The sequence below is a fragment of the Opisthocomus hoazin genome, chromosome 11, assembly GCF_030867145.1.
Source record: "Opisthocomus hoazin isolate bOpiHoa1 chromosome 11, bOpiHoa1.hap1, whole genome shotgun sequence".
NCBI classification, from domain to species: Eukaryota; Metazoa; Chordata; class Aves; order Opisthocomiformes; family Opisthocomidae; genus Opisthocomus; species Opisthocomus hoazin.
In genome coordinates, this window is record NC_134424.1 from 20,603,145 (window position 1) to 20,630,398 (window position 27,254).

A 27,254-nucleotide genomic window follows, 5' to 3' on the forward strand; every position below is an offset into this window, starting at 1 on the left:
AGAAGTACGCAGCATATCGTGACATCTCAGTCAAGAGTCTTCTGTAACACTGAGGCATAGTGACTTCCAGATGTGGTTTTTGACGTTGTACAGTAACACTTGTATCCTCAGCTCTGCTGGGTGCTCATTCCTAGCAGCTTAGGTCAGTAATGAAACAAAGCAACTGTGAGGGCATGGGTGATCTTGGATCTCCACATAGAATGAATGGGGTTATTTTAACTAATGCATCTGTAACTTTCATGACCAAGAAGAGAAGCAGTGCTGTCTGTCTGGTGACTACAGCTCTTTTCTAGCTTGAGGAGGTGCCTGGAATTTCCCCTTGATTTTAATGTCAGTAACTTCGATAAAGGAAGCACCAAGTCCACGTGTTTGTAAATACACAAGACTGCTGTGGGGCAGTGTTTCCAGCTCACATTTCTCACTAGATCTTGTCGGAGAGACAGAACAACCTCTTTAGAAGAGCGCCCTTGACTCGTTTAATAGAACGAGGAAACCTGTCACTTGCTGCTTTTTCAGTTTGTCATGTGATGGGAGATGATAGTAGATGTACTACAGCCACTGAGAGGCTTTACTGCCTGTCTCTTTGACATATTGAGCTAACACCTAGGCTGTCAGTTTTGTTTTGTAATGCTATAATTACTTATACTGAAATCCTGGGGAATTATAAGGAGGATGAGATGCATCTCACATTGTAAGCTAAACTTGGAGTAATATGGAAGGTGGAAACAATTGAAGGTATAGTAGAGGTCTATACCACTATTGCAGGGGGTGGTAGTCGAAGATAAAACCCCTCAAAAACCGTTGAATTGAAAAAAGTAGTAATTTCTCCTCTTTCTGTGCTAATGTATTTTCCAAGTATCAGTGTAGTTATCTTTCCTGTTGTCTTCCCAGACTTGCAAATGTTGTGATTTCCTTTCTCTGTCAGCTTGAATTGCAGATGCATGGTTCAGTGTTGAATTTTTGCTAATGCCACAGACCTCATACTGTACGCATTATATGCTTGAGAAAAATGGCATGCTGCTTTACCTGGCCTAGAGTTTCGTTCATGCAGTGTTCAAACATTAGTAAACTTCGACCTAGGATGCAGGAGCCAAATGGAGTGGGCTTTTGAGGTCTCTTCAGCAGCACCAGATGAAAGCACTGGCCAGCAGGATGCCTCTCCTCCCAGAGGCAGTCCTAACAGAGCTGACTGCTTTATTTATCCCGGCTTCACCCAAAGTGCTGCCTGCTTTTCTATGAGCAAAAGCATTATGCTTGAATCAAAATCTACATCCATGACAACTTTAACAAATTCAATTGACTTTGTCTGAAGAGATATTCCTGTATAGCAGCAGCATTCTAGGACATTTAGAGATAAAGTACAGAGAAATCCAGTGACGCTGCAGAGAACATCTCTTACTGGAATTCGTTGTAAATAGAAAAATAGAAAGCAACTTTGATCTAAGCTACAGTATAAATTTTGGCTTTGTTCAGTATCATGCCAAATACTCATGTCATCTTTCTAATTTTGTTAAAGTTTTTGTCTTTATGGAGATCATTCTCTACATTTATATAAATATGTAATGATGGACAACATATTTTTCATCCTGATCTACATGGATTTGTGCATCAAAATAAGAATCTCTCATTATAGCTTTTGCAAGTTACGTTTAAGCTATCTTTTGTGAGCTGCATGTACGTGCTTTGTCCATTGGCTGTAAAGGAGTAAATCAAATGAAGGAAATAATGGAAAATCTGAACTGTCAGATGGCAAGGGTGCACATACTGAGTAGTGGAAAATACTGCAAGTGGAAAAGCTCTTTTTAGGTGTTGGGATAATTGTATGTTGCTTGAAGCACACTACTAGAACAGTTTAAACAGTTATTAAAGAATGTTGCCAGATCTTATCATTGCAGTCATGCATATAGATCAGTGATCCCCATGCAGCACTACAAAATGTGTGAATGAGGTACACTTACTAAAAATAAACCTATTGAGTGCTATTCCTAAATTACCATAGAATACTGGATAAATGATACTATTTTTAGCAGTACAAAATCATCTCCGAGATGGAGTTAGAAATTATGTTTCGCTGCAACATTACAAGTGAGTTGAAGAGGTGATGACACAGTTGCAGGCCTGCTTTGTTTGCCTGAGTGTTCATCAATGTGTAAAAAACCAAACCAAACCAGACCCCACCAAGCAAACAAACAAACCGTAGGAGCAGTATAGTAGGATGAAAATACTGATTTGAGATGAGTTTAGGGTGGGTGTGGTGCAGTGAATGAGGGAGCATGTGTAGCATATGTGCTGAGTCTTATAAAAAGGGACCACGCGATATTTTACAGGTTTCACTTGGTGTCGGTGTATCTGCAACAAATGTATCTCTGAGTATCTACAACCAGTCTTTAAACATTCTCAGATTAGGTTGTTAAACTTGGAGCTATCGTCGTTCTGCTCTTGCACCATTTGCAAGAAGTATTGATTCATTCTGGTTGTGTGGAAACACCTGGAAGGGGCACAGTTCTTGGAGGAGGCTGGAGTAGATTGCAAGTGCTTTGAGTTCTGTTGTAAGGCCGCTTAAGCAGCCTGAAATATAAAGAGATGTATCTGTGGATTTTTTTTTTTAAATAAAATTTAAAAAAGTTCTCCAGGCATTTGGCAACAGGTGAGCATCCCGAAGCTGATTGAAAGGGAGACAAAAGAACCTTTTTTTTCCTTCCTCTCCCCTCCCCTTTCAGAACAATCCTTTAATACTTAATAAAATTTCTCTTGTGCCCTTGTACCCCAAACAGAAGCTATTTTCTTATAAGAAACTGGTTTGTTGATGAAGAATCTGCCATTGCCACCTCTGTGACTCTTCCAAATTTTTAGGATATTGAATAAATGGGAACTCGCATCAATTTCTTTATAGTTCAGTCTTCAGTTTAACTTGGGAAGATGAAACCTTTCCCTCATCAAAAACAGTCTTAAAAATCAATGAGCTACTTTTTTCTCTAGCAAATTCTTTAATTATCAGTTTCAGTATGGTTATTCATATTTTCAGCCAACTGTAGCAATTGCATGATTGCAGGTATACTGAATTTCTGCTCCAGCAAGGGTTTAAGCTATTTAGGGAAACAAATGAAGTGTGAAGGTTTGTATTTAACAATAAATTTTCTATGAATCCAATTTTTTTAATGAGTGACTGGCTTTTTCAGATCAAACTCCTTTACAGGAAATTTTACAACAATACACAGTACCTCTAAATATGTTTTTCCAAAACTTTGGCAATATTGGATAAAAGCATAAAGAAATACTGTTCCCTGATCAAAGCAACAATGCATTTTAAAACTAGCATTGATTACTCTGGGCTTTACAGTTTTATAATCCTGGGCTATGGTTTTGTCTTTCTCAGTCCAAAAATGTTGAGCCTTTGTAGGGTTAGAGAGCTAATACTGAGAACACTGATTAGACATTTATTTGAATTTATCACCCTAGTGTTTGAGCACTTTTATGTTATCTTCTGAGTTTATACTCAAAACCGGTCTCGTAGAAGTGGAAGCACTCTACTGCTGAGGCCAATGAAGGCAGGAGGATTAATGACATACCTGTACTCCTAGGCAGAAAGACACTTTTTGCAACCTGAGCCCCAAATAGTGAGCACTGGGAACTGGGGTGTGTACAAAACGGAGCCGAGTATTGCCATTGCTATGACTGCATCTGGGCTGCTCCCAGTCCTGTGCTGGGAGTCCTGCTTCTTACTCATTTAATTTACTTTGCATCATTGCCATCTCTGCTGTTAAAGTTGTTTTGGCTTGCTGTGCTTTAAAGCTATTGTGTTTAGGTATTTTCCTCTAATATGTCTCCCTATGTGCAGTTAGTTTGATTCTTGGAGCTGCCTGCAAATGGCCTGGAATGGTATCCGATGCACAGATTGCATTGATGGGCTGCTTTTGCTGTGCTCCAGTGTTGTGCATGCAATTCAAAATGATAGAGAGATAGTATTTCTGTAATGGGAAATCTCCAGAATAAATGATGATAATAACTGCTGTTGGTAGCCCAGGTAGTGGAGCAAGATGTTGGAATTGGATCTACTGCAAGTACTTCTGTTAGCATAGGATGAAAGAAAGATACCTTGATTGCTTGTAGTGATTAGATTCCATGGCACTCCTGTCAAGCGGGTTACCCTTTTTCTTGGCCAGATTTCAATTGCATTTATGATGTGCCACCTACCTGACTTAGCCTTGACTCTCAAATAAGTTATACTGTCCTTTTAATTTCTGACCTGGAGGTGTGCAGTGTTCACAGTGAAACTCATAGTTTCAGAGAATTGCTTTTTGGCTGTTAATGGCATGATGTACATTCATTTTGTGTATCACTTTTTTATGTTCCAGTAGTGCTTTGAAAAACTGAAAGAGAAATTGGTATTGAATGCTTCTATTCTGAAACCCTTTGGAGGCTGTCATTGCTGTGGAAATGCACACATCTCAGAGCTCAGTGAAACGCTTACCTGGCTGGTGGCAAGACGCTATGTTGAACAAGACTGTGTGCTTACCAGGTTGTGCCTTGACAGATATGGTATGCACTCAGTATTGTGTTTCTGGTTACTTATCATCTCCAGAAGGGTTTTAGATAGATTCTTTGTTGCAAATTTAGTAATCCTGAAGCTTGTTTTGTGAACCAGAGATATCTAGACGTTTGTCTCAATGTAATTCTTGGAAGAGATGTTTGTTTTCATCTCCTCCAAAAGTAACTGAGTAAAATTTTCATATTTCTTGATTAGTGCGTATATTTTGCTTTCAAAATATTTGATTATAAGGAAAACTGAGGTTATCTGTTCCGTTTAAGATCTGTAGACCTCAGTGCTACTACAGAATAATTATAAATGACAAGTGTAATAGCTTTTGCCTGTAATATTATTTTGGATTTTTTTGGAATTAGATAATTTTTAATGCTTCAGTTATAACAGAAGGTGTGTTAGGTATTTTTTTTAAACATTCACTTTTAAGTTTGCAGTTAGAGAGAAATACAGAAGTGATGAGGTTAATTTTATTAATTGTGCAATAAAACCATTTTGATCCCAATGAAGCCAGATGCTTTTAAATGGTTGGATTGCTTTTTTTCTCTGATTTTACATTCATTGTATCTAGTCGTAACTTATATTTCCAGAATTCAAACTATTTATTCTTTATTTTTATTAGGGCTTGCATGCTGTGGCACAAAGACTGCATCATGCTGTGCACTGTGTTCATGGTAAGCCTTGTTTCATCTTGTTAAGTTATACAGATTCTCATCCCAGGGGATACTATGTTATTTTGTCAGTCTGCAATCTGAAAGGATCATAAACACACTGGCATGACTTTAGTCTTTATCTTTTGTGCTGAATTAGTGACAAATTTACAGTTTTGTGCAACATCCGGTGCAAAATTAATTTTAAAAATCTGTGAAGAATCTGATAATGGCATCAAAGTTTCAATGGTTATGTTAAAAATTGCAGACAGTGCAGGATGGGGACGTTTTTGTAGTTTAATGCAGTGGCATCTTAATTCATGACTGGTCCCCAAATGACAAGATGCAAACAGTAACACAGAAGACCCAGCTTGGGGTCCAGCAAATCCCATTTTGTCCAGGCTCCATGTCTTCAGGCTCTCTATCTATGCGAAGTGATTCTCCATTGCTGCCAACTCTTTGGCACTTCTTAAAATAACTCAGTTTAAAATATTTCCTAAACTCATTTTGTGTAGGCAAAATAAGCCCTATGCTCCTCTCCAAAGCAGCACATGTTTCTTCTCTCCTGTTCTCCTTCAAGTATTAGCAAATTACCACTTTTATTATGGGTATGACATGAAAATAAACCATCTTTTGGAATGAAGCCTCACATTTATCAAATAGTTTCCAACTATGTTATGTTCTTTCTTGAACTGTTAAGTAGAAAACATTTTCTGTATTTCTGGGTTTACTGATACATATTTTTAAAATAATTATTTTTCCCCTTACTTTTTACTGGAAGCAGCTTGAATCCTCACACTTCTGTTTTTCTCCTACCTCATAAGCTCTCCCTTAGCTGCCAAAGGATGTCTGTGCTGCTCAGTGACCTCTACCTCTCAGACCAGAAGTTAATAAACAGCTTTCCCTAGCTGATGGGATTAGAGATGTCAGAGGAGTGGCCAAGGCTTTAAGGGACACAGTCTTTTAATCTTTTTCCCTAGTTCACTTAAGTTCAGTCAGCCGTTGAATATCTGCCTTATTAAACTGTCCAAGTAATCAATAGACACGTTCAGTTAAGCTGCTTCTTGATATTTGTGAGAGTCCAGTCACATTCAGCAGTGCACGCTGCTTCCTGAATAAAAATGTTTAATCCTAGCATATTCGTTTGCTTCTTAAGAAGCACACTTACCCGCGGGAATAGTTTGGCTTGCAGGGTCTTGAGCAGCCAAGGGTAAAGGTTTAAGTGCATCTTTGCAGACCGTGGCCAAGGACAAGCCCTTGCTCAGTTGCACATTACACGTAATTACTCATCACTCTGGAATAAGAGTTAATGCAAGGAAAAAAGCTTCACATCTGTCAGGATGTTTAATGCCAAAGTCTCTATATTTCCAGTTTTTGGTTAGACACTTTGCCCTTATTCTAGCAACTTTTCCATGTAAAGTGTGAGTTTTTTCTATAGTCTCCTGTACAACGTAGTGATATTGGGAGCAGTTCTACTATTTTGCTGGAGATTTGGAAAGGCTGTGAGGATCTTAGCACTGACTGGCAATTTAATTAATCTGGGAGCCCCAAAAAGACAGTTAATGGCTCTATTAATATTTTCACTTTCTTATATTCTCGGTTTTAAAATATTGGACCAATATTTTGTACTCTGAGGTGTGATAAAAGTGTCTTCCATTTTAGAGTCCATCTAGCAGTAATCCAGTGCAAGCTTTGTGGATGTTCTCTGAAGCAGGGCTTCATAATTTTTCTTTACACAATTACTGCATAAGGCCCTAAGCTTGGCATTGCTTAGATAAAATATTTTTTACAACAAATGCAAGAGGCTATTGTAATTTCAAGGCTTTACAGTTAAATTTTACTAATGCAAATTGTTTTTATGAGTTAAGCAAGTCTGACGATACTATTGTCAGTCTAATTTTTTTAAAGACATTTTATGAAGGCTGGCACAAAAACGCAGATAAACTGAACTATAACTTTTCTGATTTTGATGGAAAAAGTCATTTTATGCTATCCAATTTTTCTTTAATGGTTTGGAGAAGGAGAAAGTTATGATTAAAACAGAGCATTGAAAATTCTGCACACAAAATACTTTGTGAAAGGGAATTACAAATCTAGTGTCAAAAAATCTGCATAGTCAGATAAAATTGTTTAGTGCTTCCTTTTGTTTCTAATTTATATTCACAAGCAAATATTAGGATGAAATAGCAATCAGAGAGATCAATTAAAGCTATCAGTACAACTAGTTTTAAAAAAGATTAATTTACAGTTCATACTTTCAGAATGACTGCAGTGCAGGTTTTGTATTTGTACTATCTTTGCAAAGAATTCTGTCCTGTATGAAGAAGTGGTGCAAATATGAATGGATTGCTTATCGGTTGTGAATGAAGGGTAAGTCATACTTGCAGATTCGTAAATACACAGGTGATCTTTTATTATTTAACATATGTCCATTATAGATGATGCTGAACTTTTTTTTTTAAAAATAACTTTATCAGTTTACATACTTCTAATATGGTATGAAAATACTGAGCTTTCTTTGTAATGTCCCCAGTTTATTTTCAGATAGCCATGGTACTCTAAATTGAACCTGGCGTTATTATTCACCTTCTGATGTATGGCTTATCTGATTAATGTGGTTTGAGGACTACAATTACTTTGAATCATTTGTCATCTTCTGTCTGCTGTAATCTAATTTTTGTTAGAATTCTCTTGAAGAATGCAGTTTGTATTACTGAATAGAGCAGGAATGAAAGACTGGAGATCGCATGGGGTGGTTGCTGTATCTACTGAACATGACCCTTATTGTATGCCTGCCTTGTATCCCAGAAATGGTTCTTGTGGGAAAATGGTTTTTTAATTGACCTTTTAAAAAATAGTATGTATACATAAGAGTTGTATAACTTCTGCAGAGATGGGGCTTTTGATTGCAGGTGTTCGTAATTAGATTAATTTAGAAAGTAGATCAAGCCAATGAAGGAGGCATGGAAAACTGACTGAGAGGTTATCAAATTAGCTAAGTAGAGCAATTAATCAGACCTTAACTGCTTGGTTTCTTTTTTTAATATCATCTTGAGCAGTGTGCAGTATTTTTCAGCTTCCATTAAAGGCGGCCCTTGATGCAAAGCTGCCTTTGGTGAGACATTTCCCTTGTTGTCTCCTTGTGACATGCATGTCTTGGAGAGTGTCAGCAATGGTGATGAGCAGTACCGCAAGCATTGTGCCACTTTCAGAAATCCATTGATGTGCACAGAGCAGTGTCCTGTACATTAAAAAAAAAAGTGTACAGCGTTATCTGGGATCTGCCCTACATTTCTGTATCCAGATAATGCAGTCCTGCCTGATGGCGTGTTTGCTCACTTCTGTTCGCACCAGTGTAGTTACACTGGTAGTTCCAAATGACATAAATTTTCATCAGAGTCGGTTCTGTACACTCGGTACTAAGTGTAGCATTGGTATAAGCCAGGGAGAAAAAAAATGATTTTTGGTTTTCATTATTGAAAAGTTTTTTCCACACTAAACTCTGACAGTTGACTGATTTAACTCCCACATAACTTTTCCAATTGTTGGTATGGACTGAGAATAGTATCTTTTCAGTGTACTGTCCTCTCCAGTACAAACACTGTGCAGGGTGGACGTGGTATTTTATCTCAACAATAACTTGTCAGTGAAAGCGTTCGACAGGCAGGTCTTCAGAAACTTCTGGTTGCAATGAGATAACAATTAGCCATTGAGGGGTCCTTAAAATGCTGCTTTTAACAAGTTCTTTTTATTTCTAAGTAAGTTCATTCAATTTTGGGAGTGTTATACATAATGATTCAAATTTCCTTCTTTCTTAATCCATTTGCAAACAATCTTGTACTGTTTGATGGACTTTTACTGTCTTTGACTGCAGAAAAAAAGAAGGTTCCGAAAGATTGTACGCAGCATAATTTCCCTTGTGTCATTTCACACTGAACTGCACTGGTAGTTGTCAGGTTTGGCCCTGACAGATTGGACCAGGGCCTCATAACAGTGACATTGAATACAGAGAAGTGCTCTCTCTCCAGACACGACCTTCACAGTTACCTTTTCCTAAGCTAATTACAGATTTTTTTTTTTTTTTTAGTAGGAATACCCTGCCCTGGTGTACTCACCCAGGCCCACTTACTGAAATACTCTGGTCTGCTCCGAGTGTACCTTAGCGCAATGCCAGAGGACTGTTAGCTGCAGTAGGCGAAGGATTTTCTTGGCTGCTAATACCCACAACACAGCTGACATTCAAATGCAAGGGGGAGAATTATGAACGCTTCCTTCAGCATCAACACTGACAAGATGGAGAGCTTCCTTAGGATATTTCTAATTACTGAACTGCCTCTTGTGTAGAGCTTAAGTGTAGATTTCATGTAAACCTTGAACTGATGATCATTCCTTGTGCCATCTACTCAACTATAATATTATAGTGAACTTGTATAGGCCTTCCTTTACAAAATACACCCTGACACATTAACTTCTGGCATTTATATTTGAGAATTTTATCACAACTTAAAATACTGTCCTCCTCTCCACTGTAAAACTGGTTTCTCCTCTTTATAAGTCCTCAGCCATTTTTATCTTAAATATACAGAAATGAAAATCTTAACCAAGGGTATCAGCTTGGGTCAAGCTTTTGAAATCCCTTTTTAAAATTTGGAGTGATGTTTTCACGCCATTAACATGAAATACTTAAAAAAACAAAATGTCCTGTGTTTGTGTTTGAGATTTCTTTTGAAAAGTATAGAATCTTTGAAGAGCTGAAGATAAAGAGGAGGTATTTGGGTAATTATTTCAGGATTTTTGTAGATTGATGGTTGTGTTTGCCTTCGGAAGATAAAAGAATAGCTCTAAAAGATGATGCCTGAGTTTTTCTACGCTGCGTTTTCTTTTATATCTCTGGAAGGGTAGTCTCCTTTATCTGATGAATTTCTCTCACTTGCCTTGATTTTTGAATCGCTGAAAACAAGATGCAACTTCAATTTTAACCGATATAGAAAACTGCTAAAAGAAGTCTGTAAATAGGAGTAATTAGCACACCAACCTCCCCCCCCCCCCCCCCCCCCCCCCCCAATGTTTCTCTTCTGTGTTTGCTTAGGTATAGAACTGTTAGGTCTAAAAGCACTGTGAAAATATTTTAGACAACATGCCTGTGCTTTCAAGATGCTTGAATCCGATCAGTTATCCGAACGCTTCTTTTCCCTGGGAAGGCTGGAGGACTCTGCTAAACGTGCCCTAAATTACTTTGGTAGTAACATGAATCCACCAACCTTGTCATGTTTTTATTTGGTCTCTCTGAGCAAGTGTGAGATACCTGGATGTGACTGATGAATGAATCAGTGCAGGGGAAGGAATGATGGATGACTTGTAAAGCTAAACATTGCCTCTGAATAGCTTGTACCTGGACAAACACCTGGAGTAGAGACCTTAAGGGTATTTTGCTTTGTATAGGCTTGAATTAGTTGATTCTTTTATCACTGTCAAACAGAAGCTGAATGTGTATAGTGTATTTCACTGGTAAAATACAGTGTTTGTGGCAAGCTGTGTATTTCTTGTGGCGTTGGTGTCAAGGGCTAAAAACACTAATAAGACATGATCTTAATTCATAAACCATAAATATTCCTGCTGATTAATTGGAAGCACTCATTCTGGATTCGCAGCATTGCTAAAGTGTGACGATACAGCAGCTTCCATGTCTCTGTAAGACTATACACATCAGGAACCCAGACAGCACAGTTAACGTATCTGGTAGAAGATGTCACTGAGAAATTAAGATAAAAAAATAAAAAATATCTGTCTAATACTGCATTTATGATACTTTTTTTTTCTGGTAACATCAGTGTGTACTTAAAGCTCGTCCAAGACAGTACCAAAACTCGGAGTTGTGCTGTACCAGGAGCAGAGCAGAGTCAGAATTAGCTGCCAGCAGGCTGTTGGTAGGGGAGAGGAGTGCACTGCGCTGGATGAAGCTGAGTTGTGTTGATGCAGGCTCAGCTGTGCTGGCCTGTACAGCTCACAGGCAGGAGCGTGGCTCTGTCATCTCCTCACTGTGCGAGCGCCTCAGCCGTGACCCGTCCCTGCTTCTGTGCCTCTCATGGCAATACCAGTGTCACACAGGTGTCGTAGGCTGTCCCTTAGCTGTGAACTGACCTGTGTGCACAAGACTTCTGTGGAGAACAGGTAGCTCTTTTCCACATGGTGAAGTGCTCTGAAATACAAGACTTCTCAAAGTCTCTCCCTGTGGACCTCTAAAGTAGCTCGCTGACTGCTATTCCAGAGGGCACTGTAGCTTTCTCTCTGATACAGAATAAGCCTGGTCGTGAATTTGAAACTACTGCTTGCCTTTTAAATTTTTTTCCCAATCATGTAATAAAACGTTAAAAATATCACCTTGAAAAAAAGACTTCAGAGTCATAGGAATAGGGAGAGAAATCATATTGTACTATAATAATTCTATTTATGCCATTTTTTTATTTCATTGACTCTGTCAATGTTTTTCTACCATTGTAAGTGGTAAAGCTGGAAAATAGGTCATATATTAATGGTAGTCAGGAGTTATAATCCTTCTCAGTCTCATTTCCTACAGGACATCCACCATTATTTGAAATTTTGTTTAATATTTATAATATTAAGTTTGGGATAACTATTATCCCATGGCTAAGTATTCCTAAACTTGCTTTCACAATAGCTTGTGTCACATAAAGAATGTATTTTGTCCAGGATCCGTAATCAAGGTCACTGTTATTTTTGGTTTGGTAGTTGGGTTTTTTCCTCCTCCTTGAATTATATTATTTTTCTTTGAGAACCTTGATGTCATGGATGAAAAGCTGTCTTCAGTAAAAAGAAAGCAGAATAAATCCATTTTTCAATGGTCTGAGGTTTTGGCATGAATACCTCTTTTTCTTTTTTTTTCTTTTTTTTTTTTTTTTCCAAACTTACTGTTTTTTATCAAGTAGGAATATTTTTACATTTGCTTAAACATTGCATCAATATTTCCACAAAATACTTATTTTCCTCAAATTTCCTTTTTAATAAAATACAGCTTCTTTGAACTCCACAGACCTCACCATCTGTTACTCAATTTTCACTCCATAAAATTTTGCTGACATCTGTTTAATCAAAAATATTTTTATAGTCATGGAGAAATTTAGTTCAAACTTGGTATTATACCATTCCTATGTGCCAAATAGAAAATGTGAAAATAATGAATAGGAACTTAGGGGAGAGGAGAGAAAACATTAAAATGAGGTCCATTAGTGCGCAGGGCACCACTTGCATCTGGAAGCGGCAGTCCTGCCTTGCCGGCTGGGGAGCGCTGGGTCTCCACGCTTGCTGCTGGGCAGAGGCTTCCTGAGCCAACGCGGGGCAGCTTTCCCCGGCTTTGCCAAATCTGGCGGGTGTCCTCGGGGCTGGAGTCTTGGCGCAGCTGCTGGGCTTGGGTTGGAAAAGCCAGAATCAAGTTTAACAGGTTTGAAAAGCCTGTCTTCATTCCTTGCCCTGCTGTCCCTGTCTTTGTACTTTCTTCCTTTATTCACTTTATCCGGGTGAGCAAACTGAAGCCCACGAGCTTTTTTACGCTGTTGAAACTCTCCTCTCCAGCCTGGTCAGGGCACCTGCGAGACGTTAGTGAGGGAACAAACAGAGGGGAGACGGTGCTCTTCCTCGAGCCATCTCCTTTGGTCTTCCTGTGCCCTCTAGGGCGATGCGCTCTCTGGTTTCATTGTCCTTCTGTCGAAGGCACGTCATGTGGAAGTGTTTGGGTGCTGTAAGAGTCACTATAATAGATGTAGTGATAATTAGGAGTAAGACCTTATTTTTAGTCTGTTTTTTGGTTTTTTTAAAGGAAATGAAGAATATGCAATTTCTGTCTATCTGTCAATCTGTTTATTTGGTTACCTGTCAAGCTTGATTAGGAAATTTTCATCAGTATTGTGGTCTGACAGACCACAGTCTCCTATATGGCATTAAAAGACCCCATAATATTTTTGCAATAATTTACAACATTTGATAACTAAAGAACTATTTTTTTATTATACATAACTATATATTTTTTTATTGTGTCTCTTAGTTATCGTAAATTTTTATTTAATTGGTTTGTTAAGACACGATATGCTGTACCACATATTCTTGATTTTGGAGAAATATCAAAGTGTTGTGGCTTTTCTGTTGTTTATTTTCTGTTGCTATTGCGGTCGGTGTATAGGTGAACTCATTCTCCCAGAATGATTTAGCTGTTTACTGCAGATTTATATTGTTTTGCATGCAAACTGAATGGATATTTACAACTGAGTAATGAATTTAGAATATTGATTTTTTAATTGAATCTTCAGCAGAATATGCTGATAATTTTGAATTTAATGATGGAGTAATGCTTTTTAGATTTTTCACACAAATCTCATTTTCTGCACATTTAGTATTTACATATGTAGTATTAAACTGAAATTGTTATATGTTAAAGTAGTATTTTGTTCTCTTTTCTGAAAAAAAAGTCAAGCTTTTTTTTTTTTAACGGTTAGGTAGACAAAATCAATTGAAATGAAACATGAGTATCATTTTGTAATGCTTAGAGCCCTTCCCTAATTCTTTATCCTCAAAGACACTATTTATCTACCGTTAAGTTTTCTTTATTCAGAGAGATTTGTTAAGGTATGCTTGAAAAAAAGAAAGTCTGAAAGCATTCTTTGGTTTGTTTAAAATCTTGAGTTAATTTGGAAGGAACACTTTTCAGCTGGTCTTTCAAAAACCTTGAGAGCAAAGTAAAAGAAAAGCTGAAATGACAATGTTTATTTCTTTAGGTTTTTCTAATGGTAGATTACAAGGGAGGGGGTTGTTTTCTGGATGTGTTGCAGATTGTTTTTGGTAACGATCATGCTGTATAAGTTTAAACTCAAATTATAACCAGAATAGTTTTTGGCTGGATGTTGAAAACTGAATATGCTGTTTGTTTTGTGGCAGACAAAATTAGATTGCCATCATATTTCCATATAATAAGATCAGTAAACTACAGAAAAACGACATATCTTTTAGTGTGAACAATGTGTACTGTTCCTTCAAAAAATATGAAGTGAAAAAATTACAGTTTATTTCTTTTACCTGCATTGATGTGAAGGTTTAGTACAATTGAAAAATGCTCAAAATGCTCACACTGCAATGAAACAATACTTTTTAACTTCTGTGGGTCAGAATAAGTATCTGAGTGTTGTATCACCCATCAATCCCATCCAGGCAGTGCTATATGTCATCGAGAAAAAGTGTTGTAGTTTATTCTTGCTTGATTCTTTTGCTGACATTTAGAACAAAACAAATTAAACTGAAACATGACAGGAAAATCTACTGGGCACAAGTCATAAGCTCAGACTTCCATTTGACGGAGAACCAAAAGAAGAACATTTCACAATGCTGTAGTCTTTTCCCCAGCGTAGACAATTGAGAGGATCCTGAAATATTGCTCCGGTGTCAGAATGGCTCCGTGCAGGAGTAACTTCCCCGAGGTGTAGCTGATCACTCCGCGGCAGATTGCTGCTGCTTCCAGAATCCCAGAGGGAGAGCTAGGAGTGTGCTGCATTGCAGGTGGGAGGTGCACGGATGAGGACATCTGTTCTGCTCCAGTTCTGCTCTATTCTAACGGCAGCTTCACCCCAATTCTTCCCTTACTCCGTTCTACTCTGGTTCTTCTTCTACCCTAATTCTGGTTCTCATTCCAGTCTGTTTAAGATTGCAAGAGATCTTGGAGATAGGTGTGCCAGGCTGGTAACCTGGTTTGTGGTTTTGGTGTTGTGGTTTGGTGTGTTGTTGGTTTTTTTTTTTTTTTTTTTTTTTTAATTTGTCAATGGAAGAAGCTGTCCTGTAGAAACCTATCAAGAGTCAAGTACTGCAGCAATCCATAGCTAGGAGAAGTGAAATAAGGATAAGGAGCCCCTGTTATCTTACCTTGTCTTTTTGGTGGTATGCAGTGGAATGAGAAATTTATTCAGTGTTGTTCCATGTGGAAACTCAAAGAGTGTTTTAAGACAAGGTTCCTGCTATAGAGGATCTTTTGATGTGGCTTGAGATACTAGTTCATGGAATGTTAACAACTCTTGCCTTAGAGAGAAAATATTTCCAAAATCAAGCCATTTCCAACTGAGAAGAATAAGCAGATATGGGCAAACTGAAATGTTTCAATAATGAAGACTTTGATTTATTTTAGAAGAAGTTGAGGGAGATGGTAAACAAGCAGAAAGAACACCATAATCCAGCACTCTTCACTGTAAAAACTTCTAGTTCAGGAAGATAAATTCCGATTTCCTTAAGAATACAGGCTATCAGAATGAAACATTCAGTTACATCATGAATTAAAAACGAGTAAGAAATTAGAAATCAACTGGGGGAATTAAATGGCCTATTACTAATGCTGCAGAAGTGCTGCTAAGATGCCCCGAGGATCAAGATTTTAATGACTTGTTAGTGATTTGCTGAAGTTAAGGAAAAACTTCAAGTTTCATTGGGAGTATCTTCCTGGCACTACAGAGTTTTCTCTGAAACAGTACATTTTCAAGGTTTTAGTTTTCAGATATTCAAAACAGACACTTGAATAACTGTTTTCCTAATTTATCTCGTTATTCTGGCTTTTAATCTTGTCCATTTTTTTAATATCCCCTCTGCATTTTGTCTTCATGCAACCCATTTGTTTAATAAAGTGTTTTTTCCCTTACCTTTTCTTAATGAACAGCCTGTTTTTGTACTTCGTTTGAGGTTTAAAAAAATGTATAACGGTCTGCTTCACGTGGTGATCCGTTCAGTGAAGGAGTATATTCAGTGCCATGCAGTGATGAAAAGAAGTAAATTCCTGTGAGAAAAGTTGTTTACTGTGTGCTACTGTCACTACAATATGATTTTTTTGATTATTGCTTTGCCGTGGCATAAATGATCTCATTCTGGTTTTTGGTAGTAATCTGGTTTGTATTTCTGTAGGCAGAGCGTAAATGCTGGTTCGCTGACAGACAGATTCCACCTTGCTGATATAGCGAAACTTCGGAGTGTGCTTCGCCCCGGGGTTTCCGTAAGACGCCTTTGCCTGAAGGTGGCAGCTGTGCCCTGCTGCCGCAGGCTCTCTGAACTGGTTTCTTTGAAGAAACCGATGGTAATACACTGTCAATATTGTGAACTAACAGAAACGTACATTCTTCCCCTGCCTAAAGTTTAAAAATAAAGCAAGTATCTTAGGTCCTGTGCTCCACAGCTCTGTCAAGTCCTAGAAGCAAGTGTCTTCAGTAGGAAAAGGAGCTGTGTGTCTGGTTGTGTCCCGGTCTGTCTCCTGGTTTCCAGAAGAAGCTGCGTCATAGGAGCTTTTCCAGAAGCTCCCAAGCTTTTAGCCTGTAGCTATAGGTCATGTTTTGTGTCTTGCTTGTTTTTTAAGGCCATTTTTCAAATCAAACTCAGTTTTACCACCCAATTCTTTTTATTACAGTTGTTTTCCCAATTTCCACCACTCCTCCAGGGCACTGCTGTAGTCTCTATTCATAAGCAGGTGAGGGGAAAAAACCCCACATTAAATCCAAAAGTAACCTCCTTACTCTTGTGACCCTTCCTACACAGTTCAGCTGTGAACAGTGGTGGCTGAGGGATTCACAGTGAAGTTTACACCCACCTGCAGTGATGTTTCTGCATTCCCCCCCCAATTCTCTGTTATTTTATTGTTTGAGGTATATGCTCAAGTGTCAGTGGGATGAACTATGTAGGGTGGCTGAACCATATGTTGAAGCAATCGACTCGTGAAAGAAATCAAGCATAATTCTCTCTTGTGATAGACTGTAACTTTCGAGTATTAAAGAATTTGGAGAATAAAATGTCTTATCTGCATGAACAAAACGTCTTAGAATTTAGTAATTACTTTGATTTTCAGTTAGGAAACTTCACCTAAAAATGGCACTCTGATTCTCTATTGCATTTGCTTTTTTGGTCTGTTGGTGTTTGAAGAACCGCATGACAAACTAGGTAGCAAAAAAGTGGAGAGAGAATAAGGAAGATAAAGAGAAGAAATTAAAGAAATTACCTTTTTTGGCCTTATGTTGGTCTATTTATAACATACAGATGTTTGTAGAATGTTCTCCATTTTCTGTAATTTTCCACCCCACCTTTGGCCACATCTTTTTGTCAGAGTTGACACAAGTCAATGAGTAGTTTTAAATAAAAAAAATGTCAGATGCTTTAACTTTTATAGAAAAATATTTCCAATGTCTGTGTTTCATGGCCGATTTTAAAACTTTGTGTTAAAAGTGAAGTTAAAAATATATGCAAACATATTAAGTGTTCTTTTTCTCTATAAAGTTGATAGAAGGTAAACTTAATGGATGGTATTCACTTTACACTTAGGTGTGGAAAAGAATGGGAGCAGTTTTATTTTTTTCTATAAGTAGTAACTTCATGGGATTATAATGTCATATTTCTTGATAATACATAAGTGCTTTTACTCCTACATGTACTTTCACAAAATGTAAATTTAGTGAGTCACATTCAAAGTACAAAGGGACTGGGAGTTTGAAAGATTATTTTGCTTTATGTAGCAGAAACTATTATTTGGTATCAAGTCCCCAAAACTTTTAAATCATCCAAGTTACAAAAGTATTGCAATAATTATAGTAAATATTGTGAATAAGCTACTCAATTGATATCTAAATTTAGTTTATGCAGAGAATTAATAGACACTTGTTTTACATTTGCAGAATACTATTAATTATAAGCAATTAAATAAAATTACATTACTCCAAAGTAAGTTACTGCTTTCCAAAATTTCTTTAAATCTACATATATTCTGTTTGTATGTGAAACCTTACTGTAATTAAAGTTTGACTCATTTATACTCTATAGGAACAGCTAGAAATCGGTTCAAGGAACCCTTCCATGTGGATGGCTTTTACTAGATTGCAGACTTACCAGACTTTCCTTATTTGCAGCACTTTTTTCTCCAAAGCATTTGGTACTGCCACTGTTCAAGTCAGAATGCAGAATTAAATGGACCACTGATTAAGCTCTATTTCTGTATCTATAACACTGTTTATGGTATTGCTATTTGTCTTGATGTTTTATGTATCTAGTACTTCAGTTCAAGGAAATATCTGACCAAAAAATGCTCCTGTAAATGTATACTCAGAAAGGCTTCTGCTGAAATTTTTAAAGCATAGTTATAGCAGTAACTATGTTAAAGTCCCACATAAAATTTGTTCCTTTAACATGATAACAGCCTTGTTTTGGCATAAATCCTGGGCGGAAAAGATGGCCTAAGGACAAAGTAGTTCCTCTAAATCTTCTTTCTTTTAGTGCCTTACGACTCAGCCATAGATGTTTAACAAAAAGTCAGTATTTTGCTCTGGAACAACATCAATGCGTATGAACAATTAACAGGAAATAGCATGTGGGATACTTGCAATTCGGTTTTATGATCTGAATGTTTTGAAAAAAATGCATTGGTTATCCAAAAGTCAGTGCATAGGAGGAGATAGCTGTCTGCAGCCAATAGTAGTTACAGATAGAAAAGGTCCTTGCTAGTCAAAAATGGAAGTAAGCTGGCCCAAATGTATTGGCCACCACTCTTATGAGTGTAAAAAAATGTTCTGTTTTGTCACTTCCATCTTGAATTGCATTTCCACCTCCCTGAATGAGGATTGGCAGATGAGCTTGTATATAGCAGGCTTTGGTAAGAGCGACAGTATTTAATGGATGTTTCTACCTGTGTTTTTAAGTATTCAAGTTATTTAGAGAACAAGAATAGGTTTTCACTTCAAGAAGTTTGGTTTTTTTTAATGGAATCGATCTTCTCACTCCTTAGGCAACAGACAAAGTCAAGTATATGTTCTGCTGAAAATATTCTATGCAGATGCCTTCAAGTACCAGTAGTATCATTAAGATACAGGTGCTGGTAGCTCTAGGATGGAAACTGCATATTGTAAGTGTCATTGCAATTGTCATTAGATAAGCTTTAAAATGACATTTTAAAAATAATGAGTATGGTTTTCTTTTTGTGTCTTCTTTTTCTTCTTTGTGATTCTTGAATATCCAAAGCCAAAAAAGAAAAGATTAAAAAAAGGCAAGAAGAAACAAGTTTGCAGCTGTTTTTATTCTGCAGAGCAAAGAACTACTTTTCTCAAAATGAAGCTGAGATTTTTCATCTGTTCCCCTTTGCATTCTCATAGCAGGTTACAGTACTTTTGTCTTCTTGGGTGCTATCCATATGATGTTGCTAAAATTAGGATCAGTAAATTCTCAACTGTCAAGTACTGTTCCGTTTCTAACAGCTTTGAAAGTGTGGACCTGAGTCCACTTTATTTTTAAGACAGGGTAACCTGCTTCACCTAGAAGGAGAGTGTATATGATGATGGTAGATTAACACATCCCTGGGTTTTAACTCAAAGTTTTCATTTGCTTGTATGCCTTCCTGAATTTGCCTTAGCTACATTGCGCTGGACGTAACTCATATATGTACATATTTACACTCATTGCCACCTCCTCTGCAGTGTAATTTACTGTTAAGTACAAGATGACTTGAATTTAGAATATTTGAGTGGAAAAAAAATGTATAAATGACGCATAACGGCTTTCAGTAAAATATTATTTCTGTGCTTCAAATCTAATATGCTGATTTTGCATCTTTTGTTAAATACTGTGGGACTTTTCATCCTTTGACTAGACCATCACAAAAATACAAATGCAAAATAGTGATGAAAGAAATGATCGTTTGGAATTAAATTTTTATTCACTTGATTTTATATCGTGTTACAGAATAGCTTTGGTCCTAAGAATATCTAACAGATAGAGCTTGTAACGTATGAACATAAATATATAACATTCAGTGTAAGCACGTGAGTCTAACAAGATATTGCTTAATGTAAAACCTGCTCTGCATTTTAAAGAAATCATGACTACTTTGATTCAGGCTGTCTAGACCGTGGAAATTATCTCCTCCATTTGTGTGCTGCAACCAATATAAAGGAATTTTGAGTTGTGAAAGCTGATGATGTGTTCAGATATAATCATCATCTGGCTATAAATAAAAGCATTTACTGACTAGCTGAAATCATGACATTTAACTAGTTATTGTTATATTTAGGTGACCACAAGTTAAATAGCTGTTGTATTATAGTTTGGTTTTGAAGCTGGTAATTAAAATAACTAAAATTGAGGTATGTTAGTTGGCAGTAAATCTATTAAAGTAACTTTAAGTCAGCAGACAGTTACCCATTTGAGTGTTGTGAACAATGCAGATATCCAATGTGTAGTGGTGGCTAGGAATGGGCAAAAACTGGCTGTTTACATCATGTCCTGATTAACATCGCTTTTTCCATGACAAGCCATTACTCAAGAATATACAAGTGTGGATGATGTTGCTGCAGAAATACCAGTGTGGAAGCTTGCTGTGATTTCTTTTTAGTATGTCATTGCCAGGTGAAATACTTATTCACCTTCCTGTCAGAATAGTAAATTTCAAAGACCAGGAAGCATCCAAATCGGATGGATTTTTATGGTTTGTACTATCATCTCCATAACTGGATGTAATAGGGCCAAAATTGAATAATTGTTGCCGTTATACCACAGTATTAATTATGCTTATTTATTTAAGAAAAGAAAGTTGTTATGAATTTGTATCAGCTTCCTGCTCTGATGATGATTGCTGCATTAAAGATGAAAAGGCTGCTTACAGGAACTATGAACATCACTTCCTAATATTCTCTTTTACTCTGTTTTTGCCACTCTCAGGAATGGCTTGTGCTAAGCTGCATAAGAGAAAAGTAGTTCCATAGATCTAACTACTGTATAAAGTACATGAAAAAGAAGTTTTATTACTGTGAATGTAAATGGAAACGTCTTTCTAATGTGGTTGTGGGTGTCCTTTGTGTCATGTATTTCATGTACCTGAGTGCATTTGGGTATTGCAGTGAAATTCACTTAGATTTCAGACTATTACAAAATTGAATTCCTATTTTAGTCACTTGACAGCAATATTTTTTGTCTACTATAGTAGCTGAAAAGTCTATTGCACAGGATTTTTGTTTTCTACTTGCTTGTTAATAGAACATTTTCTATGGAAACTTAGACATCTTTCACATCTTCAAGGATTAAGACCAAAGAATGCAATTTTAAATTGATGACTTTTGCTCTTATCACTTTTCTTCTTGTCAAATTAAATTTGTGTTATGTACGAAATATCAAGTAAAATTGAAAATTTCTAGAGGTGTTTTATTCCGTATTACTTCATCTTGCATTTGGTACATGATACATAACAGGAAATTAAGCAGACTTTCTGGATTCCCTTTCAAAGTGTGAAGATTAGCTGCTGAGAAAATGATGGTTAAACATCTATGCAAATGAAGATTTCAGCAGCTTTTATGTACTGTAATTTAATGCCAACCTAATTACCTCTATTTTGATAACATTTAAAATAAGCACTGTAACATAGGGGATAGCAGACTAGTTAATAAGAAATTTTTTGTTTTCATTATTTAAAATTTGCTTTGATATTTTTTGAGAAAATTTCCTCAAGCTTTATGTGAAGTCATCTGATGTTGGTGTATACTGTGCTGGTAACTGAGGTTAACTTTAACTTCCAGCTCCCACCTGAAGTTCTTAATGGTATTCAGTTTTCATTGAATCATAAATGAAACAAAATCTGCATATCAAGCATCCTTTCTGGACCAAATAAAAATACTTCAGGCGTTTCTCATTTCTTGATGTGAAATAACTATGTAAACTTAATCATGTTGCTGCTAGAACTGGATGGTTGGTAGCTATCACACTACTGCAACCCAAACAGCTTAGAGTTATCAGGAATTGACGGTATTTTTGAAAGAGGAAAAATGTGTATACGTGACCATTCCTCTGTTTAACAACTGAGCATGGAGTACCTTCAGTTTTAGGACTTGTTTTCAATGGCCAGCGATGAGTGAATTTACTGAAGAATTCCCATGAAGTAAAAAGGTAAGTAGAAGTCTTCACTGTGAAGTTGCTTAGCTTTCATAACGAAGGTCAAAACCATTCAGCCTTCCTTCCAGCTGCAGAGAGCGTAGAGTTCTGACTGTGCAGTTCACTGCCGCTTGCCAGGCCCCGCCATTGTGCTGGACAGACCTGGGCCCAGAAGGTTAAAGAACCAGAGAGGTGAAGTAGTTTTTGTGTTTGCAGACGTTGCTCCTGATAATACAGTTAAGGACTCCGCTCAGTTCTCCATTATTAATCTCTTTTGTAATCAGCTCGTTGTGTGCCAAGTGAACTTGACGGTATTTGGAAACATTTCTGGGAAAATTCCAGCCACTCAGAAAATCATTGTAGTCAACTTGTGTGATAGTTGCAATTAGAAATCAGAGACTTTTGAAGGAAATACAGGAAATCTGTAATGAGAGGACAGTCTTCACTATGATGAGTGCTCACTCTCAGTCCAGAAATTATTTACTGATTTCATCACTCTGCCACATGTAGTAGTTTCTGAATGAACTAAAGGCTCCCTTCATCTATTTCATAGTCAAGGTTAATCTTAGAAGTTCTCTTCGCATTGCTTGCTTTTAGACTTCAGCCAGGAAATGAGTGTTCAAGGAAAATTCATTTCAGAATGATGGAGGACAAATCTCTAAAGGACCATATACTTTATACATCAAGGCATATATAAAAAAAATTTAAAAATTTAGGGAAATGAGATAAACTGATATAAATTTTCTTTATGATGGTACTGCAGAATAGTTCATATGAATGGTACCAAATTTAAGTCTCAACAAAACAGATGGTCACAAAACCACATTATAGAATAGTCTTTGCTTAATTTTATATCTGTAATTATTGGCAATTTAATCTGTTACACCCTTTGTAGATAAATACCTCTTTCTGATTTGTTCAGTCAGTGCTTGTCTCAATTGATTGTCTAATGCAATGATTCCAAGAGAAAATGGTGCGTGACACCCACAGCAGAGATCTTGCTGTAGTGCAGTTTCTTTCACATTCGCATTTTGGGGCAAAAAAAATTTAAAAATCCTCCTACGATCACTTGGCACTTAAGGAAGCACCTTGTGTTCTATTTTCCATGTTTCATCCAGTTCCGTGTAGAATTCTTGAGTCTGCAGAGGTTGAAGTTAGCTTCCTGACAGGAGGAAGACGCACTTAATTATTTGGCGATGTCTGACTTGCATAATAGAAAACCAGTTATGGTGTAGTTTTGGGGTTTGTTTTGCATAACCCTGGGTATATTTGAGTGGTATATTTGTGTTCCATTTTTCTGTGGAGCACCTACTATTTGTCCAGAAATAATATATAGAAGCACTAATACTTTCATTAAACCTTTATCTTTGATTATTTTAGGGTGTTTTATGTATCTGTGCGTGTCTCTGTATGCCCTGAGAATTCTTAGCCTAAAGAGCTGGATTGTCTTCACAGTTTTGTTGAAGAATCAGTCTTGCAATTCTGTGCCTACCCTGTGAAAGGCGAACCTCCTTAGAAACGTTCTCACCCTGATTCCCATCCTACTCTGTTGATGATGACCTCTTTTAGAGAGAAATGGAGGCTTTTACTTGAAGGAGTATGCATACAATTATTTTTGAATTGCTGCATTCTCTTAGTTGGCTCTTGAAATTTTAGCAAAAGGGGAGTAAATCCTGTTCCATTTCTTGCAATACAACTCCAGTGTAATCTCATTTGCACGAGTTAGAAGTCTGGATATCTATAACTTTATCATCAGGTCTCGAACATCATTAATGTCAGATTCTTGATGAAGAAGCAGAGTTTGATATTTCTATTAAAACATATCTATGATATTTCTCTGTATTGCAGTCTTTCCATTCTGGTTGTAACTGGGAAGATGATAACCACATGAAGATACCAAGAATGTACTAAGGCTAAGGACCTCAAGGCGTTTTTTACTAAATGAACAAAAATTGAATTATTTCATTTGTAAATGCCATATATCTCCTATAGGGTCAGTGAAACTGCTCAGGGTAGAGAATCTAAGATCAGCATTGTGCAAATGCCATTCCTTCTTATGTGAGGGGCTAACGGTTTGGGCAAGACTTGCAGCATTAACCACTGTATGAGTGTTAGCACTGAGAGGAGCAAACCAGCTCTCTCCTGCTTACTTTGATAAACCACTGACAGTAAACCCAAAGAATCACACCCAAATTTCTTAGTTTCCATTTCAATCTGCATTTGAAGTTGTGTGTATATAAGGTGGTGTGAATGCTTTCAGTCTTTCAGTGACAGTATTTCCAAAATCTTTATACATTTGTATGTAACCACATAAGAAAGGGTACGCATACATACACAAACACCTGAAAATATAAATGTAGTGTGCTTTGTCATCTAGAAAATGATGACAAATGATGCTGAAAAATATGAGCATATTTTCATTTCTGGCGCTAGATAAGCTTATTGAATTGCCCCCCCCCCAGTATTGCAAGTATCACAGTTTAAAGATGTTTAGTTCAGCTTAGTTTGTTGGGGTTTATCTGTTGGCTTAAGTAGCACTGCTGATAAATATTCTTATGTGCCAATAGCACTGATGATTTGTTTTGTGGTGGAAAGAAATAAAAAAGTTAAATAACTTAAGGCTAATGATGTATTTATGGTATCACAACTTCAGGAAATCTGTGGCTCTCAATGGCAAAATATAAAATGTTATCTGCATCAGAGAGCCTACTTTAGTATGCATCACAGGGCGACGTTTGCTTTGCTGCTGCATAATTATATACTATTTTGCCATCAGTGCCTCTCTAAGTGAAATCCTGACCACTTGGTGAAGAAACTAATCCAGATAGGAATTTAGGATTAAGGATTAGTCGAAGTGTTTTGGGTCTAACAGAAAAAACGTATTTTTCAATTTTTAGAGTATGAGGAAGCTTTTTTAATGATAGAACTCTTTCTGTTAGATTTCTGAAGAACCTTATTTTGTACTACTGCTTTTATGTTAGAACTGATACGCAATTAGGAAAATAAACAAGTAGAAGCGAGTATAGCAGAAGACCACAGGACAGAAGAGGTTGGTAGAGCGTAGCTCAGGCATATAGAACATGGGCAGCCCCAGGAAAAGTCTCCGATTATTCCTCCTCCCCTTCTGAGGAAAAGGACAGTTGCTGATTTTTTTTTAATTGTTTTTTGTTTTTTTTTTTTTAAATAGAATCCTGCAGAGATTTGTGGAATCTCACTGCTGAGATTTTTTTTTTTTTTTTTTTCCCCCTCCCCTTGGTGCTAGGCATAAACGATCCTTCTTTCTATCTTCAGCTTCCCATCTGTTAGCAGAAAGTGATGAGTCTGAAGGAAACTGCTTTGGAAAGTAGGGTAGCTTCCCTCATGATGAGGTGCTGTGAAGGCTCGACAAGTTCATTGTGACCATTTGCCTTCTTTGTCCTGATTGTTCATAATTAAAACATGGCTTGTGTTTTACTTGTGCAAAATGTTTGTTTAGCTAGAAAGAATAAATTATTTTAATTCCCTTTTCTGGGCTTATAATAAATTTAGTTTGTTGAGATTTCTGTTGCATATGTATGATTTCTTGCTGAGTTTCCAAAGAGAAAAGAATCTCATAAAAAAAAAATGTTGAGAGGTGATTCATTCCCGAAACCCAGATTCCTTTCCTGACTTAGCCTGTGCTTGTGAGTGGGGGTAGGAGAGGGGAAAATGCAAAGGGAGATGAAATGGCTGAGGAGGAGTTGCAAGGATTTGGCAGTTGTTTCCCTCGGAAACATTCAGATCAAATCTGTTGGTGTGTCTTTGCATTCATCCTCTCTTTCCCCACACTTCAAGACAAGGGGCAATGGGCACAAACTGAAGCACAGGAAGTTCCGTCTGAATATGAGGAAGAACTTCTTCCCTCTGAGGGTGACGGAGCCCTGGAACAGGCTGCTCAGGGAGGTTGTGGAGTCTCCTTCTCTGGAGATATTCAAGACCTGCCTGGACAAGGTCCTCTACGACCTACTGTAGGTGACCCTGCTTTGGCAGGAGGGTTGGACTAGATGACCCACAGAGGTCCCTTCCAACCCCTACTATTCTGTGATTCTGTGATTCAGTAACTCTTGAATCCTTGGGCCGGTTTGAATCTATTTGGCAGGCAGGTAGAGGCAAAAAGGCTCTGAGTTCCTGCCAGCAGTGAAAACAGATGACCGGGATGAGGGAGAAAAAGCCCTAAGAAAAAAGCTGATGATCCCTCTTGAATACCAAGAAGCTGCTCAGGAATAGGATCTTATGAAATGTCACTAATTTGTGAATAAAGCTCCATTTTAATCTTGCATATTATTAGACAGTAGAGAAGCAAGTAAGGCTTCGTTAGCAGAACTAGTCACAGAGGATTTTTTTCTTGATTTCTTGCTGCTCTCAATTGTATAACCATTCTACATTCCTAATTTATATTTCCTTAGGAATAGTTTCTTCTCAGTTGCTTGTCATTACTGGCATTCTTCTCTGGCTGAACTATTAACTTATTTTTACCTAATTTATTTGAACTATTACTGGCTGTTGCAGTAGTATGGAGTACGTTGTATTCTAAGGCACAAGAGCCATTACAGGTCTATAGCTTCCCTAACCATTATGTGATAATCTTGACAATATTGGAAATAAGAATTGCGCTTATTTTTGCATTCAGAGCTTGGATCATGTCGTATAATCTCATATATGTTTTCTTATTCCAGATTTCCTGTTATCTTGTACATGGTCTCTAGAGTATACACGGGCCTCTAATTGCAAAAGCTTGTTTTCTGTACAAATTTTGATTTCTTAAATAATCCTACCATTACTTTTGTCTATCAGGGAGCAACTTTTCCTGCTTTTGTAGTGTCCACTTATGCTTTTCAATAATATTAAAAAAATGTGAAGCCTTGTTATTTTTCATTACTTTAACACAGATACTTAATAATTTTTTTAACAAACCTGATTGAATTTCTTTTTGTATTTAAATTTGTTTGACACCATTACATGACCTAATGAAAGAAGTTTAAGCTGTTATTTATGGATTATTTTTTATTTACTTAAAGAAACAGAAAGCTACCTTTTTGTGTTCATATTCCTGATGCCCTGGAAATAGCTCTGTATTGTCCGTGGTTCAAATCATTCTGATATACTTGGTGTATGCTTGT

The 27,254-nt window shown here is 37.1% G+C and overlaps 1 protein-coding gene across 14 annotated transcripts in view; it reads left to right on the plus strand.

Annotated features, from left to right (window-relative positions):
• ATP2B2 (ATPase plasma membrane Ca2+ transporting 2) overlaps nt 1-27,254 on the plus strand; it is a 427,775-nt gene that overhangs the window by 100,574 nt on the left and 299,947 nt on the right. For 12 of the 14 annotated variants that reach the window (XM_075432741.1, XM_075432745.1, XM_075432743.1 and 9 more), the window contains one exon: nt 5,163-5,214. The exons of the other annotated variants lie outside the window; for them this stretch is intronic. The gene's annotated coding sequence lies outside the window, so the exon portion shown is untranslated. The remainder of the gene's footprint in view (nt 1-5,162; nt 5,215-27,254) is intronic. 14 annotated transcript variants of the gene reach the window in all.